The following is a 19,276-nucleotide window of genomic DNA, read 5'->3' as shown; positions in this document are numbered from 1 at the left end:
CCCACCTGATCATGAAGGGATTCACATCCAGATCAGGAGAGGTCATCGTACCCTGTACTCTTCACTTATCAGACCAATGATTGAGTACAACGCCCCATTCGGAATGTACCTTACCCGACACCTGCAGCAGTTGGAAAGACCCCAAAAGTTCCTCACCAAAAGGATAAAGGGGCTCAAACATATGTCATACGATGCCCGACTGAAGAAACTCCAGCTCTATTCAGTCGCATACCGTCTGCTCAGAGGTGATCTGTGCCTGACATACAAGGCCATGTCCAACCCGGAATTAATGGACATGCTCCACCTCAAAAATCCAAATCCACCAGAGCCACGAGAGCAAGAGACTTAAACCTCAACACGGATATAAATAGGACGTGCTGGAGGGACAGATTCATCACCCAGAGACTCCCTACACTATGGAACAGAATCCCAGTCCATGTGAGGCAGAGCCCCTCACTGACTCTGTTCAAGAGAAATCTTGATGAGTGGATGGGAGATCGTAGGTTTACCCCGGGAATCATCTCTGTATCACTGCTGGACAGAGGCACAGCAAATTAATGGGTATAGTATTCTCATCCTAAGGGGTGGTGAAAGCCACACACACTCTGGCTAGGCTTATAAATGCCCTAGGGCAGATAGCCTAGTATGAACCTATGAACCTATGAACCTATGAACATGAAGCACTGGTTTGACAGAGAGGGTGCTGGAGGTCTTGGCTTGGCCACTCAGCTGAGATCTCAACTCTATAGCTGTACCAGTGGGAAGTTTATTGGGGATCTGGAGAAAGAGGGAGAATCCAGCCCCAGACTGGCTGTGGTCTCTGTGTGCTCTTAAGGAAAATTGCACTTGATGCAGAGAGCTGCATCTGGAAATAGTGGGTGTACTTGTCATCCTCCCAGTGTACATCCCCGACTGTTTCCAGTGGTGAGGATTGAAGCTCCTTGATTACTGGTCCAGTGGTGGGTAATCACAGTCTTAATAGATGGAGAGTCAGTTGAAAGACCTCATAGATATATATATTTTTTTCTAGAACATGAAGCAGTACTGATTGGCAGACATAATCAAATGTATTCCTTTAGTCTGTGAAAGCCACAACCAGTAATTTTCCATTAATGCTTTTCCTAATTACTAGATCAATGAAAAAGCATGTGACAGTTCAGGACACAGCACAGAACTCACTTTGATAATCAGCAAGGAGGCCATGCATGCTGGGATACAAATGTTTTAGCATTTTTGAGGAATCTGAGATGAATGAAACAGGTACATAATGAGTAGCCGAATTATGAAGCACATTAGTGAGAGGGCTATCAAGACCTACTACTATTTTTATGGACACCGTCTTGGAAGAGTGCTAAGTAAAACTAAAGGCAATGTATGACACAGCCACTTTCATTAGCTAGGATGAAATAAATGCATATCTGGACTACCATAAGTAGTCAGACCACAGGCATTTCATTTACTTGCATATGAGTCTGAGAAAAATTAAAAGGGTTGCAAACTGGTGCAGTAGCACTGTGAAGATGTATAATGTGCACATGATTAATATGTGATCTTGCAAGCTTGTACTGGAGTAGAATGACCTGGTACTCTAATCTGTAAACAAATCATTATCAGATATCAAACTGAAACCTTCACTGCTCCTACCCTGGTTAGCTAGCTGGCTGATTTCAGCTCAAATAGCATATAGTTCTGGCAGAAATAGCTTTCTTGCTAAGAAAGCAAATGCTAAGGAATATGTGCTTGGCTTTTGTAACCGTTAATGTGCTACAGTCTTTCTGTTCACTGTCCCCTAGTCCTAGAGAATACATTTGCTAACGTGTATGCATTCATTGTTTGCCATTGTAAACCATCTTATCCTGCAGGTCCAATCATGCCTTTCTTATTCTGTAAAGAAGATAATAGGCCCAATAAGAAAGGCACAGTGTTTTCAACATTGTTTGCAGAAGGATATGATGCAAATGTTCTATGCTTCACACCACTTGCAGGCTGTTTTGACATTCTGCATGTCACAGTGAATGTGATGTACACTGACCAGTGTGAAGGATAGATATACAGTTAATGACTAAATACAGATGTGTTTTTTACTGGGGAAAAGGCCCAAGAGATAATCATTCCTTTAGGTAGATGTGGCATGGTGCGAAGAGTGACATATTGGACTAAGGCAATGCCAAGTTACCCAAGAACAGATCTGAGAAATGGATTATAGCCATAAAGAAGATTAATATTGAAACCTCTCCAAATATCATATTTGTGATGCTCAAAGAGAGGAAGTTTAGTTTTCTGACAGATGCACAGAGACATGGAAGCAGACTTCTGTTGTCACTTTGATCTGATCACCTATGAACACATCACCGATTAACCTGTGTACACATGAACTCACCAGGTTCATATTGATCAGTAGCACTACATTTACACCATACATTCTATTCATTTTCCTTCTAATATCTCTATCTGTCTATCTATCTATCTATCTATCTATCTATCTATCTATCTATCTATCTATCTATCTATCTATCTATCTATCTATCTATCTATCCAGCTGTCCATCCACCTAGGTGTGTGTGTGTGTGTGTGTGTGTGTGTGTGTGTGTGTGTGTGTGTGTGTGTGTGTGTGTGTGTGTGTGTCTGTCTGTGTCTATTACGCAGACAGGAAGAGAGAGAGAGACAGTAAGAGAGTGAATGTATAGTGAACAGCAGGCTATTTAAGACATGATCCAATAATGACTGCAATGTGTAGTGGCAATGTCTAGCTGCAATGTCTATATAAGTACTTTGTAAGCAGACTATCAATTGTTTAGATTAGATAAGGACACTCCAGATATTAAGGAATATTTTGAGGTCTGAGTGCTTGCTGTCAAAAGATATTGTATAACATACTGTTCTTCAGTATACAGAAAGAAACTGAATCACTCTACAAATAGTGCTGGGAGGAGGTATAGGTGAAATAAGGATGAGTTTTACTTCTCCATCATTGTATAAAAGGTGTTTACTGAGAAATGGACAAGGACTTACAATTCAGCCCTTAAATAACATTCCAAAGACATGCATCTGGAACGTTCCTCTCTGGGCCTCCGCTGAAAATGGGCTCTGCTCCCAGTCAGACTTTCCCAGTAAACAAATGACTAAATAAATAAATAAACTGTATGTATATATATATATATATATATATATATATATATATATATATATATATATATATATATATAGATGGGTCTACTTTGAAACATCTAAAATCCATAACATCTAATTTCATAACATTGAGACCAGAACATCTAAAACCCACATCGAATTTCATAACATCTAACACTACAAATCACAAGAAAATAACATCCCCTCCACATATAACGATACTAACTACCAAACACACTTTTTACTATGTTTCTGCAGGGGAGCAATCACCCCTGCACACCCCATGTGGGGGGCTCTGCCCCCACACCCCGTAAGTTAAATATACCAACTCCAAGATCACACTACAGTGGGGGAAAAGTTAATTTCCTAACCCCACTGTATCAGGTCCCCCAGCAGAAATGTAGTAAAAAGTGTGTTTGGTAGTTTGGTGTCATTATATGTCATTACATGTGGAGAGGGTGTTATTTTCATGTGATTTGTACTGTTAGATGTTATGAAATTCAATGTTATGGGTTTTAGATGTTTTGGTTTAGATATGCATATATAAATAGATATGAAACAACTTTTAATGATTCATTTGGTGTTTCAGTTGTTTGAAGAGACTATAAGCAGTGATTTGAAGGTTATCTTTGTTTTACTTAGAAGCTGTATATACTTAGGACTTTATGAAGCTTTAAACAAGACTATGCAACAGATACTAGTTGTAATATTTGTATACCATACAGAACACAATATTTTAGTGCTTGATTAAACTGCAGGATTTTTAGTGAAAAATGGAAATATTCTTATTGGCTCATATGTTCATAGATTTATTCTAGGCTAATGACCACTTAGGCCTTTATAAGCCTAGCCAAGCATCTTAATTGTATTCCACAAGTTTATGTGCCTTACGGGTTATATTAAGGGGTATATGTAAGCTAGGGCAAGATTTATAGGCTGCCTCTGTCCATTAGAGAGACAGGTACTAAAACTGGTATGTATTTCTTATTTATGTTGCAAACAAAGTTGAAATCCCTCAGTTGAGTGATTCTGATGCTGTTTATTTTCAGAAATGCAAACAGCTATCAGAGTGGGACCAAGGATGCCTTGTATGCCAAGCATAGATCACCTCTCAACAGTCAGTAGGAAACAAGAGTATAGAGATAGGACTTTGAGGTGATCTGCACAGGACATGCTGTTATGCTCTGTATTCTTTTTGTGATAGAACTGTGAGGTGATTTGCACAGGACATGCTGTTTATGCTCTGTATTCTTTTTGTGATAGGACTGTGAGGTGATCTGCACAGGACATGCTGTCTATGCCCTGTATTCTTTTTGTGATAGGACTGTGAGGTGATCTGCACAGGACATGTTGTTTATACCCTGTATTCTTTTTGTGATAGGACTGTGAGGTGATCTGCACAGGATATGCTGTGTATGCTCTGTATTCTTTTTGTGAGGAAAATCTGTGGATTTTCCACTTGTTGCATGCATCTTAGCAGATGCATACTGAAGGGGTGGGGGGGTTGTACTCAATGATGGGCCTGATAAGGGCTGAATAAGGTGGAACAATACCTTCATTTGACCTATATACCATGCCCTTGCTTAAAAGCTGAGCAGCATAGAATGATTTCTTTACTACCTTAGACACTTGTTGGTTGAAAGCCATGTTACTGTCTACATGTGTACCCAAATCCCTGACTACTTTTTTGCTCTTAGGGGTGTGTTATTGATGAGAGAATGCCCTAGAGTGGCTGACGTACAAAAGGTACAGTTATACATTTCTTGGCATTGAGGTTTAAGCCATGGTTTTGGCACCAGTCATTTGTCTGTGTTAGCCTTTCCTATAAGTTGATAGTGTCTTGGGGTATTCTGTGATGGCTCCCAGTTTGCAATCTTGTGCAGACTTGGTCAGCCAGATGCCCTTGACATTGGCCTTGACTTAGATGCCAAAAAGGAGTAGTCACAGCACAGAAGCCTGTGGAACTCCACTAGTGATGGCCTCATTGTGGAGACTGTTTATCTAGAGTGTAATATATGGGTTTATGGTTTCATCCATGAATTTGTTTACAATGCCTGAGTGAGGTATTATATCAAATGCCTTAGCCAGGTCAAGGCAGGCAGTACACACCATTCTGCCATCATTCATTACCTTGTTGACCTTCTCAACGAAGTCTACCAGGTTGAGTAAGCATGATTTTCCCTTGGATAAAAAAACTGGATTGGATCCAGTGTTTGAAGGTTTTCTATATATTAGTAATCATTTCAATTAAAATTCTTTCCATGGCTTTGCATATGAGACTAATCAGGCTTATGGGGCTGTACTTCCTGGGATCCATTGATGATCCACCCTTGGGCAGAGAGATGACAGTTGCAGTTCTACATTTGCATGCCACAAAACCTTTCAGAAAGCTGTGGTTAAACAGTAAATCCAGTGATCCCACTAGGTCATATTTTAGGCTATGTAGAAGGCATTCTAGGATGTTATTGAGGCCCAAAGATGCAATGCATTTGGCCTTAGACAGCACATCTAGAACCTGTTCCCTATTGATAGTGTGGAGGGTTGTTTGATGGTATTTCCTGGGAATGGCTGAGGGAGGGGGGGGGGGGTTAAAACTGGAGCTGAATTTTTCATCAGAAGATTTGCTATATCTTCCGGCTTTGTATAGGTGTCTCCATTTAGAATCAGTTCTGCATACTGCTGTGTGCTACCTTTCAGGTTTTGGGCACAGCTAAAGAAAACCAATAGATTGTCCTTTACCTAGGAGGCTATATTTGCCTCAAATTTGGCTTTAGTAGACTTAATTTACCCTTTTCATTGTTTTGTTTAGATTGAAGAAAGTGTTTTTATCATTCTGGGTGTTACACATCATATTCTTGGATGTAACTTTTTTCTTTTGATGTGCAACCTGTTTATGTTTGAATTCCACCAGGGAGGATTGTTTATGACTTAGTTCTCTGCTTATATCTGGTAGGTATAGCTATTTCTATGCATTTATCAACATGGTTGCATATGGTTTCTGTGAACAATACTGCATAGGCAGCTGTGTTCTCAGGTTTTGGGGAGGCTTGAAATTTTGATAAGTTATCACTTAGAAGTAGGAAGTTTACCTTAGAATGGTTTCTAAATGTTACAGGGTTAACTAAGGTCATTGAAATTATTTTTATTATAAAGGAGACAGCTTTGCAGTCTGATCTTACCATAGAGGACATTACACCAGGGAAGACGGTGGGATACAGCATTCTTCCATACTTGTGAGTATCAGGTCAAGAATGTTTGCATCTCTGGTGGGCATACAGACTATCTGATCCAAGATGTTTGTGTTTACAAAGTCCAGTCATCTCTGGGCCTATAAGTTGGAGTTGTGTAAATATTGCAATTTATAATGGGGTAGTTCAAGTCGCCTAGGAATATGGATTGGGTTAAATGGTGAGAGCTTCCAGTAAGTCCATGTGTCAGTTATGTGTTACTTTGATTCATAGAGGGTGAACTATTGCGTGCAAGGATATGATATATGAGTTTGCTTTTGGAAATCTGGACATGGAGAAGGTGAAGTTCATCATCCTGTTTGATTAGTCTTGAAGGTAGTTTGTTGTTGATATATACATACATACATACATATATATATATTTTTATATATATATATATATATATATATATGTGTGTGTGTGTGTGTGTGTGTGTTTGTGTATCATATATATAGATATATACAGCCACCTTTAATCACTGCTTATGTAATAGCTGGCCTAAAAATCTGGAAGGAATTATAGCCCTGCACTTCCAGGCTGGTCTCCATAGTTTTAAACCACGCATCAGTTTGCAAAGATGCCCACATTCTCCAGAGTTAAGAGAGCTTGAAGGAAGTGAAGTTTCTTGTTTAGGCTCCTGGCATTGAGCAGCAAAGTCTTTTGATCCCCATGCGTTGATTTGGCTGCCTCAGAAGGTTTGTCAGTTTGGCATTGCCTAAAAAAGGAACAAAGGGAAAGGATAACATTTTCATCAATATTTGAAAGCTTAGAGGAGACATGTGAAGACCATACTTGGCAAAGCAACATGGCTTGTTCGCCCTATCCTCCCATACTGACAAATATTGACCACATTGGAATTACACCAGAAGCTAAGCCAATTATTGAAATCAATCATCTTTTGTTCATATTGTGGCATCATCTTTGATGAAGGTAGAATGCTGCTCAAAGCTACACACATACCAGCCTGGGATGCATAGTTTGAGAACTACATAATGTCTCCCTTCATATAGCCCAGGAAGATACATCTCAGGTCATTTATACCCACATGGACTATGGATGACTGATACTGGTACGTGTGGTCTAATGACTGGAGTGCATGGGTGATTTGGCAGATCCTGGTTCCTGACAGACAGCTTACTGTGATTTTCTGCTTACTCAGATCTGATGAGTGGGACAGCTGCATGCCTCACAATGAGGTCTCCTATGATTAAAATATTGAGTAATATGTTGGCTTCGCTTATGGACTTTGTAATAAAGGCTCTGAAGGATGTGGCAGTTATGTACTGTGTTGGATATTGCTCTGGTGGAGTGCTTTTGGGGCCGCTGAGTATTCTTTTTGTTGAATAAAGTTCTAAGAGATCATTGGGATTTAGAAAGGTTGCTTTGAAGCGCCTCAGCATACTGCATGTTCATCTAAGTGTTGGGTTAGTATTACGTGTGGTGGGTGTAATGCTTATGTTACCAATGATCTGATTTTTATTCTGAATGCTTTTGTGCGAGAGTCTTCCCTCCAGTGACATTTTGTAATTACATCTCTCACGTATTATATCCATTTCGCTAAAGATCAGTTGGTTGTCAGTGAGCATGAGACAATTCCTACATTGCGTAAGGATGCCCATATCTACCACGCTGCCAGCAGAGAAATTGGGAAAGTGCCCATCCATGATGTCAGGTCTTTTTTAGGTAAACTACAAAAAGGTGGTACAGCAGGCTAACTTATTTATTTATTTTATTTATTTATTTGCATTTGTTTAACCAGGATAGTCCATTGGGCTAAAGAACCCGTTTTCAATGGAGTCCTGGGGAGAAAAGCTCCACATACATAATTAACAGAGAATGAGGATAAACATAGACATTACATGGGGTTCAACATGAGAAAAGTAACAAGTTTGGGTTATATACATGTATGTAATAAAAACTTGGGTGCTGTAAGAGGGGAAACTATAATAAGACTATGTATGACTGAAGTCATGTAACAGTATTTCTCAGAACTTTAGATTCAGAACAAGCACAAAAAGGAAGCACACAAAGCTGATTTGAATAGTGAGATAAGAACATTATTTTATAAATCAGAAAGAAAACCCAAAAGCAGTGAGTGTGTTCCAACAGCAAACCCAAGCAGAATTCAAATCAAAACCTCAGCTGGTAACAGGCAGAAAGGCAAGGCTCAACAGTTGTAAAAGTATTATTAAAAGTTAGCGTTTTCGCAGTGTTCACCGCTGCTTCATCATTGGTCTGATGAAGCGGAGGTGAACACTTCTAAAGTTCTAACTTTTAATAAAACTTGTGGATTGTACAACTGTTGAGCCTTGTCTTTCTGCCTGTTACCAGTTCTGGTTTTAATTGGAATTGTTTTATAAATAGTTTAAATGGACTTCCTTGAGCTTATTTCTGGTAACTAATAAGCACAACTTAAATCCATTAGTGCAGATTAATCAGTGATGGCACTGATTACAGAATATTTGCATACCTGAGTACTGGGTAAATATACAGGGGATGTTTCATAAGTTTCTAAGTAGCCTGCATCTATACAAGGCACTGTTAATCTCCACAGCACAGTGAGAAGCAAAATTTATAGACTAAATGAAATGTAACTAGCCATCGAAAAAGCCCTCTGCCCAATGAAATTATTTCACTTTAAGCCTCTCTCTCATACCTCTCAACCTCTTAATACAAAAAATCTGGACAAAGCTTAAAATAATGGGGGACAAGCCCTAAAATAGGGACAGATTTTAAATATTGCTCTTATAAACTTAGAAAGCTGCTAGAATAACAAAATTTGTGTTAACATGCATTTTCTGAATGTTATGAAGTCTGAAACTCAAATATATGTCATTATTTGGTCATTATTTAATGACTTCCATCCTCCATGATTTGCCAGAAAACCACAGATTTGATGAGGAACATACTAAATATTTGAGGAAAAAATCTGGAGATTCTGCAAAAATCTGTACAGTTGAGAGGTATGCTCCCTCTCTGTTTCCCAACTCAGAAACACCAGGCTATTTCTACTATCTCTAGAATTACAGGCCCACTCTTCTTAATGTAAAAACACACTTTAGTTAGCCGAAAGAGATAGAGAGTTATCCAAAAGTGAAAAAGTATCAAAACCAAATAAAATAACTAGCTACAACAAGTAATTCTAATTTTAAACCTTCCTGTTTGTTTTCTAACTTGGTCAGGCAAGGCTACCTTACCACTGCCATTAGAATAGCAGTCCAGTCTTCTTAATGTAAAAACACACTTTGGTTAGACAAAAGTGAAAAGATATCAGAAATAAATCAAACAACTCACTACAAGCAATTACAAGGTGATTCAAAGGCAGATAAGCCAGCAATGAGGAACACACACAAATTCAAAGTACACTAACAGTCTAAGGGGAAACAACTTAAGAGCTCAGGAAAAATAACAAAGGCTATTATAAAACCCAAATGAATTTATAGCTGTAGCTTCAGATTCAGAAAAGAGCTAGTAAAAATGCAATAAAATGAGAGCCACTTAGAAATGATTTAAACACCTAGGCACAGCATAAAAACTATAAAGCACTGCAATTCAGTTAATAGATTTAACTTAAAATTTAGAACAACCACAAACAGGAAGCACACAAAATTGATCTAAATAATAAGTGAATTGTTTCAAAAGTAGTTTAAATGTGTTTCCCTGGGCTTATTTCTGGTAACAATGAAGAATGACTCCACTAGTGCAACTCAATTAATAATGCTACTCACTATAGAGTGTTATTTTGTTATTCTTCAGAAATGTGTGTATCATTGTAAATCCCATTGTTCTAACAAATTCCTAAGTGAATTAAAGTAATATTTAAAAATTATGCCTGACTTGGGGCATTTGTCCCACATCAAATTTAGCTTTGTTCCTGATTTTTGAACAACGAAGTTGAGAACTATGATTGAGGGTAAACAGTTGAGACTTCATATGGATCACCAACCTCTCTGATTTCACATATTTTTCAACTGAGTACTCCACTGAATGACTAAATCTTCACATCCCATCCCATTCTTCCCTTCCTTTCAAGATATGATAGAAGCAATTATCTACTTCTGTTGTAAGTAAATCTCTAATTATAAGGGTCTAAGCTAGAACTTGTATATGGTTTTCATCTCAGCAACTTTGTAGTTGATAGTGCCTCATTAATCTACCACCCTTACAGATATATACTTGCATCCACAAAGGCAGTTTTGTGTCTACCGATTTGCCATTTAGTATACATTACATATTTTTCTTCCATTTACTCGTATAGTTTTAAAATCCTTTGACATTATTAACTAGCTTTATACTATTTGGACCCCATTCCAAATACCCCTCAGCCTTCCTGATAACCAATATATTGGATTAATACCACATGCCTTACTACTTTACCGTCTGAGCAGATATCCTTTTAAGCCCATCTCATATGCCATCACTGTAGACTCAAACAATGGAAAAAATACACATCCCTAAATGTTTTGTTAACATCACTAACTACACCCTGTATGATAATAGATCATGCTACAATAGTGTAATATTTTTGTCTCTGTTGAAATGATTGTTTAATCCTTTCACACTGTTGGTCACTCACAGGACTAGCCAATCACATCATTGATGAGTTCAATATTTTGTTATGATATGCCCCTGAATGGAATGGATATTGGCTAGTATAATGAATCCAAGGGAAGGGACAATTATTGGCTTGGTTGGGAAACAGAAGGGTATTTGAATATGCAGAACATGGTTTGCATCTCACCAAATAATGCAGCCTTTGAAAATAAATAGAATAAATAATATAAATAAATGCAAATAAATAAATAAAAATATTATTAAATGTAGTAACATGGTGCTTTTACTGATAATGACATAACCCCAAGCATCATTTTCAGATGATATTGAAGTCTAAACTGAATTTTTGTAATAAATACAAACTACTAGCATTCTTCAGTAAATGGTGAAAGACAAGACTAAAGGTTAATGGCAGGTATTTATACCTCTAAGTATGCTGCAAATCCAGTTTAAACTGAAGGTTAAAAATGGCTGGCTGCTAGAATATTACTTATAAAACTCAACACTTAAGTTATCTAGGTAATTCAAAATCACTTGAAATGACTGACTTAGAGCCTAGAAAGACAGAAAGGAATGTGTTATAGTGTCATCTCATTGAATGCATCAAGTCAGACTTGGCATATAAAATGTTTCCAGCTTTAGTAAATAATTCAAGAGCTAAACAGCTAGACAGCTAAACATTATATCTGAGTAATAACTCATTGCACATACTACTGAGACTCTATTCCAACACAAGATATATTTTCTACTCAGAGGTACAAGGCATAATCATTCTGTCAAAATGCAAAAAGACATACATTGCAGAAAGACAGCAATGCATGACACACAAAATATATAACAGATATAAATGTGCAGTAAGACATCTTCTAAAAATGTGCAAAATATCTCAAACACAAATACCACAACTGTGAATGTGTGTTTTGTAAGTAGACAAAAACAGTTCATAGAAATCATAGATTAAATAGAAAATGCAAAGCAGATGGGTCTTGTGGCCATTTACACCTTGCCAGTACACATCATTAGAACTTATTTCTTATTTCAGGGAGCAATAGGCCAGTTATGCTTGAGTGAATTTGTGAATACCTGTCAATTGTCTAACTCCTTTTATAGACAAAAGTCCCATACCATATCCTAGCAAGCTATAGGTCACCTTCTATGTCCCAAGAATCCCATAGCTCACACCTAGACCTACTGGAGACACTCACCATTAAACCAAATACCCAATTAATTGGAAACTTTTACTACTCCTCTATAGACTGGGAAACATATACTCTAACAACTAGCAGGCACAATGATTCCTAGATTGTATTTATTTATATGTTTGTACCGCGGTGCTGGTGCTGCGGTAGCGTTGTCACCTCACAGTAAGACGCTGACCAGTTTGACTGTCAGCTAGGGCGTCTTCTGCGTGGAGAAAGGCATGAATGGGTGTACCTTTGTTGAAGGTTGTGCATTAGGGCTGGCAACTCAGCATATAAAAATCAACTGCCAATCATTAGCGGACCGGAGTTCCGCTGTGGCGACCCCTAACAGGGAAAAGTCGAAAGACACAGCATATGTTTGTTTACTGGGACAGTTCAACTGGGTGGGTAACCCATTTTCAGTAGAGGTCTGGGGGGTGGAAGTCCCACTAGTTACAGAGAAAACATAATTTAAGAAACTACAATTACAGGATGAGACAACAAAAATAACCTTACAGAGAATCTATAAGAAGAAACAAAACTAAGTTGAGACCTTTAAAAAAGTCCCATAAGTTACAAAGAATCCATATGTAATATAAGAAAATTACAAAACATATGATGAGATGATCACAAATACCCTTCACTAGATAGTGCGCACCCTCCCAATAGGTTCAAACATATTGGATGTGGTACTTACCAATACAGGAGAGTACTGCACACCCCCAGCATCATGCTATCACTGTCGAAGTCAGACAACAAAGCTGTCTCCTTCTAAATAAAAAATAATTTGGTTGTTGTTTTTCTTTCGGCTTTTCCCAGTTAGGGGTTGCCACAGCGGAATTCCAGTCCGCTAATGATTGGCAGTAGATTTTTTTATGGGTGCCGAGGTGCCAGCTCAATGCTCAACCTTCAATGAAGGCATGCCCATTCTACGCATGTCTTTCGAACGCCACTTGACCATTGTCAAGAGGACATGCAGACTCCACACAGAAGGCGCTCCAGCTGGTAACCCTGGCAAACTCTATAACAGTTATGACCTATTTCAAATCTAACAACAGCACCCTATTAAGCAAGTTTGTCTAAAGGTAATGCCTCTCCCTAGCCTGAGTTCATGGCATCTATGCAGAATGGTTCACAGAGACCATGTAAGTGGCCGCATAAAGACTGTTGTACCAACTAGAAATAAGCAAAGAACAAACTTTAAAAACAAACCATAGTGGTGGAATCCTAACCTCAATAAGGTATATAACAAAAGGAAAAAAGACATGTTTAGTATCAGGCAGAGCAACTCCCATAATGATAAAAACTTTGTAATTAAACTAAACAGGAAAATAAGAGGACTAATTAAGTTCAACAAAGCCACTTATGAGGTCAAGATAGCCTCACAGACTAAATACAACCATAAGACTTCTACAGCTATGTCCAAACCCTTAATGCCAGCACACAGCAGTGTTCCAGACTACTGGTCAATTATTCACCTTCACTAAGCAGAATGATGTAGTCAGTCTGCTGGCTAATTAATTCAGCTCATTCTTCACCCCCACTCACCCCTGCCTCACCCCCATGAATTTCCTACTAGCATAACCCCCTTCCAACTATTAGTAGGGAGCAGATCTTGGTGGTGCTCTCTAAAGCCAAAAACACAGCCTCCTGGGATGCCTTCTAAATATCTTGAAACATGGCCCATCAGGACCACTTGAGTTACTTTTCAAATATAGCCTCAAAACAGGCTTAACACAATGAGAATAAAGGACTGCAATGGTTATCCCACTTCACAAGGGTAGATCATCAACTGACCCCAGAAAGTATAGACCCATTATTCTGACCAGTCTAATATACAAAGCCATGGAATGAATTATCATGGAAATGATCAACAAATATATAGGCAATCTTCAGATACTGGACCCAACCCAATTTGGCTTTGTCAAGGGAAGGTGATGCCTACTAAACCTGGTGGAGTTCATTGAGAAGATCACCAAGGCAATGGATGAGAGGAAAATGGCGCACACCACCTACCTTGATCTTGGCAAGGCATTTGATACAATACCCCACTTAAGTATAGTTGATAAACTCACCGAACTTGGCATAAAACCCTACATAACTCACTAGATTGTCAGACACCACCCACACAGCGCCTTATTAAAGGGTGCTAACCATAACCCTAATGCTACCTCATCCACATCCCTAAAGCTACACATTACCTTAATAAAAACATTCCTGTAACACTGCCAGTACACAAGATATACTCATCAACACAAACACACACAAACCGGACTACATCTATCTCCTTACCTAAGCCTTACCTTAACCCTATAACACAAACATATAACATCTATCCCTCACCTATCACAGATCCTAATCCTTACACATTAACATGCACACACACACACACACACACACACACACACACACACACACACACACACACACACACACACACACACACACTCTCTCTCTAACACCTGCAAACACACCTTCAGCATTTGAACTGCTCTGCTATCTGTACTATCAACACTTAATGCCACCCTGCATTTGTCGACCAAATGCACAATTGAAAAAGCAGGGGACCATATACATATATATGTATATATATATATATATATATATATATATATATATATATATATATATATATATATATATATATATATATATATATATATATATATATATATATATATATATATATATATATATATATATATATATATACGCACATGTAGACGTATATAATTTGCTTGTAAGTTTGCCATTAAAGGGTTGTTCTGAAACATATCTTCTAGTTAATTAGAGACAAACACTGCAACATTCCCCACACTACTAGGAAAAAAATCATCATTGCTGAATTCATGTATAGCAACATTCCCTGGATTAATGCACTTTCTAGGTAAAAGCGAATCAACTGTTGCACAAAATTTAAATAAGTAAATAAAAAATGCTTAGTGACAGAAAAACATTGACTACCACCTGAAACTTCATAAAGGTGTTCAGTTTAAAACCGTAGTTCAGCTGATTTAACATTGTAGTTTTCTGTCATAAAAACCCCACCAAAATCCAAGCTAACCAGAATGGGATGAATATATAGTGATTTGTGTAAGGCAAGCTAAGGTATCTGGAAGGAGAGGCACATTTGGGAAATATCTTCACTTATGAGCAATCTGAATGTAAAGGCAGGATAGCACCCCTAAGTAATACAATGAGAGTAGAAGTACAACTACATTTTCTACTCAGGTAGGTCTACAAACATGTAGTTTTGGGGAGAGAGGGTAGCACAGCAGCTGATATATTCCAACATAAGCTATAGGAAGGTATGTCATAGTTCAAGTTATAATCTGCATCTCTAAGCATTAATATCTTCTGTACAGTAAAGCCAAGGATGTATGCAATCTGCTATTTAACACTAGGTTGAAGCTGGCAGTGAGCTAAACATAGGTCTGCTGTCATGTCACATTAATACTACATGTAGATTGTTACACAGCTCCATGGTTGTCTCTCCCACCTCAGTCTTATATTGTAGCATTAATACTACATGTAGACTGCTACACAGCTCTATGCTTGTCTCTCTCACCTCAGCGTTATATTTTAGCATTAATAGTATATGTAGACTCTTATACAGATCCATGGTTGTCTCTCCCACCTCAGCGTTATATTGTAGCATTAATACTACATGTAGATTGTTACACAGCTCCATGGTCGTCTCTCTCACGTCAGTCTTATATTGTAGCATTAATACTACATGTAGACTGTTACACAGCTCCATGGCTGTCTCTTCCATCTCAGTCTTATATTGTAACATTAATACTACATGTAGACTGTTACACACAGCTCCATGGTTGTCTCTCCCATCTCAGCCTTATATTGTAGCATTAGTACTACATGTAGATTGTTAAACAGCTCCATGGTTGTCTCTCCCATCTCAGCCTTATATTGTAGCATTAATACTACATGTAGATTGTGACGCAGCTCCATGGTTGTCTGTCCCACCTCAACCTTATATTGTAGCAGAGAGTGCAGCAGCTGGGATTAAAGCTCAGATTATGCACGGACTCCAATTACCATCTTGAGGTTAAGGATCTAATGGTAATGTCTTTTGTATGAGAGGAACAGAACTGGATGGTATAAAGTTTGCTGCCATGTCACTATCCCCAACAGATTGTTTTCTGATACCTCCTTATTTGATGAGTGTAAGAAATATGAAACAGTCTACATTCCTCTGTTTACCAGCATTCATTTAGGTCAATCTGCAATCTCACCAGACAGTAACTTCTCTGAATGTAAAACATCACTGCATACTTAGAAAGGAGTTACAGTCTATGTAGCCTGCAAGGAAGACTGCATTACTACAACTGTTGCAGGTCTTATATGGGAAATAAAACCAACCAAACTCGTAAAAAACATTTTCATACACTACCATAAGGTATCAGCAATGCAAATGCAAAGCTAACAATAAAATTAGTGAATATAGGTAACATAATCTACAGATAAGAATGTTAAACATAACATTAAGATAAAGATCTATACAAGCAATATTAGGAGCACAGAGATTTCAAATTGGAGGCATTGACCAAACAAAGTATCAAATTCACTGATTATTAAAACCATAGCATCTTTTAAATTATGGGCACAAAGAAAAGCAAAGAAGATATTGTTATACTTAACCATTCTACTTAAAAGGGTATTTATTTTAATTTCTCAGAAACTAATTAAAGTTTTTTTTGTTTTGTTTTAATCTGAAAAATGAGTAATCTTGTTATTGAACAATATGATTAAGCAGAACATTCCTTGAGAAAGGGCTAGCTGTAAGGAATATCTTTGCATACAGATAAAGAGAAATTGGGTCTGTTCAATTTTATTGCAATGCTACTATATAAAGTGCAGTAGGATCCATCCACTATTAATTTGTTAGCAAGAGGGGCACTGTATATGTTGTGAAATAATTCATAAGAAAGTGAACTGAAGTGTAGGATGACCTACAGGACTTGAAAGCCAACTGATTTTTGTAACAGGAAGTACAATGGCATTTTGTAAAGCTACCCAGATAGTGACTGCTAGAGCCATAGCATACTAACTCTGCACTTGATCTATGCTTGCTGTGTACATCTGAAATGGTTTGGGACTAGTGGTTGACTTGGTTGTAATCATACATGTTTAATATATATGTATATATATCTATATATAGAGGACAGGTAGCTTACAGCCTTCTAAGTTGGGAATTGCTGATTGAAGGCTCAGTGTCTGTTATTCTAAAAGTGTATTAGCTCTGGTTTAAGCACGTAGGCTCCAGGTCAGTTATTTTACATTAAGAAGGTTTGTGGTTTGCACTCTTGTGGGAGGACAGGCTAGATTCTACCCTTCTGAGCTGGTAATTTCTAGCTAAAGGCTTACTGTGCCTGCTCATTTGAACTGTTTTTCTGATATTGGTGCACCTTGTCCGCTGTAGCATAGACTAGATTCAGGCCTGCTGAATCTAGCTTTGTTTGTATAACTTGAGTACTAATCCAGGCCATCTTTTTTGGAGAAGTTTCCCCTGCACCATAGGTTCGGGAGTGTATGGGTAGAACTTGTCAGATTGAAGATTGCTGGAACAGGGCTCATTTTTGAGATTTTTTATTGATTAATTGGGTAATTTGTTTAAATCAGTTTGCTCATTTTCTATTGTTTTATTAAAAAAAATTGCAATTTATTCATCTGCTTTTACTGTAATTGTGTTTCTTCCCACTTTATTACCTTATTTTGCTTGTGCTTCTTCTTAAAAGTACTCCATTGTATTATTCTGCTAGAGTTATTACGGCTTGACAGTAGCCCGATTAAAATGTAACTGTTTTTCTAAGCCTTTGGGTTTAAGCACATGGGCTTCAAACCAGTTGTTTTACATTAAAAAGGTTTGTGGACTGCATTGTTGTGGCACGACAGGTAGCTTACATCCTTCTAAGTTGGGAATTGCTGATTGAAGGCTCAGTGTCTGTTATTCTAAAAGTGCATTCGTTCTGGTTTAAGCACTTGGACTTCAGGCCAGTTATTTTACAGTAAGAAAGTTTGTAGTCTGCATTCTTGTGGGAGGAGAGGTTAGATTCTGCCCTTCTGAGCTGGGAATTTCTGGTTAAAGGCTCATTGTGCCTGCTTATTTGATCTGTTTCTTTTGGAAATTTGTGCGCCTTGTTTGCTGTAGCCCAGAAGTTAGTAGTTTATTGGCCATTTTGGGCTAATTTCTATCTCTTTCATTTCCCTGCTATAAAAACCTCATTTGCGTGGTTTTGTGCGAAGGGCAGTGCCGGTTAGCTAGGGTTAAACTATTTCCGGCTCCATGAAGTCTACTCTTCAATTTTTCCCTTGGAACTAGACAAACTTTCAACTTAAGTACTCAAACCATAAATTTCACAGTCCAGCACTTACTCAAAACTCATAGCAAGCACTAATTAACCCTAGCACTAGACCCCCTATACTGTCCAGAAGGACAAGGCTCTCTATTTGTCCCTACCAGCTAATCAGTAAAACAGCTCACTTTACCTATTGAGGCATGTCCAAAGGGCAGTTTCAGGTGTACTCTTCAGTCCAACTGCTGAATCTGGGCATTTTGAGGCAATGTTACAACTGCCTCATGTACACAGACAACCCTCTCCTCCTACCACCAAACACTAATATATGCGAGAGATGCAGTTATATAGCCAAACTGGAGGCTAAGCTCTCTCAACCCAAGACTGGGACTGACAGTCAAGAGGAGAAGGAAAATACTTGTAACACACCACCGGTCTCACATAAACCTACTAAACCAACACTGGCAAATACACATAAATACACAAAAACATACGCAGAGGCTCTAAATAAAAATCTGCAAAAGCAAAAGAGACCTCCAAAGCAGACACCCAAGCAACCTCCACACCCCATCACAAACCATGAAACACATACTTCACATAATTAGTGTGCCATGAAATCACAGCCCTTAAGGCAAAATAACATACCCAACACACTAGTAATAGGCAACTCTATAGTGAGGCACACTGATGTCCCACTAAATAGGCTGGACAAGGAGAAGGTTACAGTTAGCTGCCTGTTGGGTGCCAGGTTCTGCCCCATAACACAAGCAGTCAGGTCACTCCAGAACAAGTACAAATATGACTCTGTCATTGTCCATGTTGGTGTGAATGACCTGAGACGTACCTCCCTGGACTACATAAAAAGAGACTT

Source organism: Protopterus annectens, chromosome 4.part0 (genome assembly GCF_019279795.1).
Source record: "Protopterus annectens isolate FY-2018-M chromosome 4.part0, PAN1.0, whole genome shotgun sequence".
Taxonomy (NCBI): domain Eukaryota; kingdom Metazoa; phylum Chordata; order Ceratodontiformes; family Protopteridae; genus Protopterus; species Protopterus annectens.
Note: the sequence above shows the minus strand (reverse complement) of the source record.